General features: G+C 29.5%; 1 protein-coding gene and 1 long non-coding RNA gene across 8 annotated transcripts in view; one reads left to right on the top strand and one right to left on the bottom strand.

The window, feature by feature from the left end:
- Window positions 1-4,527, top strand: part of LOC108757169 (afadin) — a 170,220-nt gene that overhangs the window by 45,696 nt on the left and 119,997 nt on the right. The gene's annotated exons all lie outside the window — the stretch shown is intronic.
- LOC108745345 lies at window positions 2,407-3,922 on the bottom strand. Its single transcript, XR_001939089.1, has 3 exons — window positions 3,606-3,922; window positions 2,981-3,209; window positions 2,407-2,883 (listed from the first exon to the last, which is right to left on the bottom strand). It is a non-coding gene; the product is annotated as an uncharacterized LOC108745345 (long non-coding RNA).

Here is a 4,527-nt window from a genome sequence, read left to right as displayed (position 1 = left end):
GTGTGTGTGTGTGTGTGTGTGTGTGTGTGTGTGTGTGTGTGTGTGTGTGTGCGTGCGCGTGCGTGTGTGCATGTGCGCGTGCGCGTGCGTGTGCGTGTGTTCATTTCATATTTTAATCATAATAAATACGAAATACGACAGAGATAGCAAGTTTACACGGGTTATTAGAACGTTCTTAATAACAGTAGAAAGTATATGAAAAATAAAAGTTATTGATGATTTTGATGAATGCAATAAATTATTAATAATGAAATAAGTATTTTTGTCAAGAATTGATAAAAACACTGCATTTGCACATTATTTCCAACTTATGTTGATAAGCATAATTGCATGTTATATTCATTTTAAATTGATAAGAAGCATTTGCACGTTATTTCCATCGAAAAGTTGACAATATCGATCCACTGTACAATTCACAATTAACATATACTGCATATGCTACTGGCACATAGGACCACATTTATTTCTTACATAGTGTCGCATCAATAAGATGTCTTATTAACACTAAAAATAAGTATAGGGTTACGAGCCAAGCTAGGTCTTAACGCTATGTTATTATAAAAACAAAAGTTTATTATAATATCACAATTCTGAATATTATCTAAAAACATAATTTATAAAAGATTGTATAAATAAAAATTTTATTTATACAATAATAAAAATTTTATTTATACAATCTTTTGTAAATTATGTTTTTCCTATTTACTTATAGGTACTCTATTTATGCGTAACTCGGAACACATCCTAAGACTACATGTGCATGCGTTTTACTAATTTGCTTTTACAGTGATATGTTAATGTTTGTTTATTAATATTCAGATTATCTCCCTTTCATCACTCATAGGTTTACAACCACGTGAAGCGTAGTCCCACATAGATTTCCAAGTTTGCACGCAAAGCGCTATTTAATAAAAAAAAATTAATCGCATGTAGGGGCGGGGAAAGAGGGAGCAAAATCTTCCGTTAAGTACATAGGGGAAACTCATAGGGGCTCTCTATTAATGCAGATTTAACATTTCTTTCAATATCAAAACTATACCGCGAATACAATACACCTACTTCATCTGATTCATAATTAATAATTGCATTTTCTTTGGAAAATTCTCTAGATTTTCCACTTTTACCTCGAAAATAGAAAAAAACTTAAAATCAAACTCAAGAGTATTACATTGTTTCGGTCTGTCGAAACAAGCACCATTCACCGATGGTTACATCATTACAAGTTCTACAAAATAATGTTAATATATTCGATCTTAAAGTAGATTTTGATTTGGAAACAAATTTTTGTTCTATTTACATGCTGTAAATTATCACTACTGTGACGAACACAATTTTTATTAAGAAGCCAACAAATAGACGATTTTCTAACAACAATTTCTTTACCATGCGCATCTGTCACAATGGTAAATGGACTTGTTTTACTTAATGCAAGAGTTGTTTCACCATAATCTTTCATATTAAGATAACCATTAGACATGCATGATAAAGTGTACACATCTTCGAGGATGTCTTCTGTTAAAAATTCGTCATCTTTTTGTTCTATACTTCTAGAGTAGAAGCTCGAATAGAATCTGATATAACTGTATTATTCTCTCTAGTGTCTACACAATTATTGTTTTTATTTCGGTTTTCATCATCTTCAGAATTATCAATCTCGTCATCAACTATTAAAGGTAAATTGCAATTTAGTTCCCCAGGCTCTAAATTGAACTTGTGAGCATCAGCGATTGCTTTTTTCTTAGCTTCTTCAATAATAACTTCGTAATTATTATTCTTAATTGGTAGTCTGCTTTGAACCTGTGTTGTTTTTACTTTATGTTCTATTCTCGGGAAACTAATATTTTCATTTAATTCGCTGCTTAAAATATTGTTTTGTAATTGTATTTTCTTAATTCTGTGTATGATATCAAGTAAACTACAATTTATAATAGTCGAGTATGTAATGGACATAGATCTAATTTGACGGAAAAATGTTTCACAAGGTTGATTACTAAACAGATTGGCGGCATGAACAGATGTAACATATCGTATTGCAATTTCTTTGTATTACATTTACCATACCATGTGCATTGATTTCAATACAAGCATAACAATTTAAATTTAAAAGTTATCTTTTAAAGTATGCTTTCGATTACTTTTTATCCAATTGTGTCATATTCGTATTATAAATACAGTACCATAATTTAGAAAGCTTTTTGAAGGTGTTAAGTAGGAATTAGTATACAGTACTATGTAATTAAATAGTATGACAGTAATTCAATAATTTTAAATATAGCACGATATCCTCAGAATCAAGGATGTAATCAAATAGTAATTTTCGAACATATTCTTGTGATATTTTGTTAGCAGATTTAAAATTCATTTTGTCTTTAAGTTCAATATCGGATAAAGATAATAAGTGCTTGCCTTTGGATATAATATTTATCAGTATTTTTAAATGACTTACAGAAATAATTTTGTTCCCGAACGCTAACAGAATAGAAGGTTTCAATAATCTGTTTCTAAGTTATGTAGCTATCTGTATGGTATCTTGTACAAAACTATTGTCAGTATATATAGCATTGAACCACGGTCGATTTGATGTCAAACTCGAGTTTAAGGTACATCTGTGAAATTTCTAAATGTATTTCCATATGCATTGCTTTTAACAAACGAAGGTCGCCATCTGACGAAAATCCGAATAAATTTATTCCAAATTTAACTAGTTCTTTAAGAATGAATTTTCAGCGTGCGATGATATCCTCTGAGGTAAACTTGTTATCAGTACCAAATAATGATAGACTAAATGGACCAGTATGTTTTGCGATGGGTTGTGCCATAATGACATATATTAACGAGGCAATTCTTTCTTCATTGAAGTGAAATTTAATTTCTTTGGCTGATCTGGCCAAAAATGAATACGATATAGACATTCCATACTTATTAAATGGTAAAACTAATCCTATTAACTGATTTGTTGAGAGATCATATTGAATTTTACCAGTTATTCTTGTAGCATCCTTTGAGATTCATACAGTAGAAGGCAAGTTTCTTTCACGTAGATAAGATTTCAGTTGATCGCAACGTAATTCTCCCTCAACTATTTTTTGCTCATTCTCTTGCAAATATTTGCTTAAGACAAGTTTCTTTCACGTAGATAAGATTTCAGTTGATTGCAACGTAATTCTCCCTCAACTATTTTTTGCTCATTCTCTTGCAAATATTTGCTTCTAGGAGAAGGTAATAAAAGATTTTTACACAGTGTTTCATACAGTAATCTTCCTCCAAGCATAAATATATATGTCGAAAATAACTTAAGAATTTTACTATAACTAATCTTACTAAAACTGGGCTTTGATGCGTTTACATTCTTTTTAGCAGAATTAATTAATATTTCTAATAAAAAAGCATTGTTCTCGCCATAATTTTTCGTAATACTTTTTTCCAAATTTTCTTCTCTAATTAATAAAGCGTTTTCTAAACATTTCTTTAACTTTATATTTTTTTGTAAAATTAAGTTAATATCATTTAGAATTTTAAAAAATTATGATATTTGAGTTTGATTTTTTATAATTGATCTATAGCATAACCTCTGTCTCTGTATAATTGAGATCTTTTGTCCTTACATTTTACAGTTTTGTTCAAGGTTTTGTTTTTAAAGCTACTAGCACGTGATAATGTTTTCCTGGAATATATGCGCCTCCATTATTCCAGGAAGTTATTCCCTCGAATTCGCTATTTCTTCAGTGATATCTTCCGGATTTTGCAGAATCCATAGCAAAATTCATCGGTTCATCATCTTCAAGATTTTCTGAAGGAGATTGTAAAAAGAAATCCTCAAAAGGCATTTGCTTTACTTTTCCAGTGGGATGATTACTGCTCCGTACTTGTGTATCATGAGAATTGTTCGCTTTGGAAAAATGAAATTTGACGTGTCTCACAAAATTTGATATGGTCCATCTCATTTTTCGTTGTTTTTCATATTCATTTTTATGTGCTTTTGTTTTCTTCTGACATATGAAACAAATAATTTTAGCCTCGACCTTAGCATAATTAGAGCTCTCTGAACCATCATCTATTCCTTTTTCAACGATGGTCACAGAAACAGGCGAAAATTTTTCGTTAACTTATTTCTCGATTTGCTTTGTCTAGAAAATAATTTTCGAAAATTGCAATTAACATTATTTTAATTTAGATTATCAGTGCTTTGTTAATATTAAAATAGAGATCTCCTCAATGTATTGAAGTATCTATTTATTTAAGTTGAACACATTAAACATTGGCACATAATTTTTTTTTCAATATTAATAATTATATATTATAGATAACTATTATAGATATAATTATCTTCGTAACTATCTACATATATTAGTTGAATTTTGAATAATTATTTATTTGCGTTTATTTGTGTAATTTTAAAAATTTATTATTATTATATCAATTATATATATATATATACAGGGTGTCAATTATGTACCGGGACGGTCAAATATTTCGACAACTTCCAACATTAAAAAAAAACGCTGAAACACGTGAAACGATTTTTCA

This window comes from Trachymyrmex septentrionalis, unplaced genomic scaffold (genome assembly GCF_001594115.1).
Source record: "Trachymyrmex septentrionalis isolate Tsep2-gDNA-1 unplaced genomic scaffold, Tsep1.0 scaffold103, whole genome shotgun sequence".
NCBI lineage: Eukaryota > Metazoa > Arthropoda > Insecta > Hymenoptera > Formicidae > Trachymyrmex > Trachymyrmex septentrionalis.
This window is presented reverse-complemented; position numbering and strand designations above follow the sequence as displayed.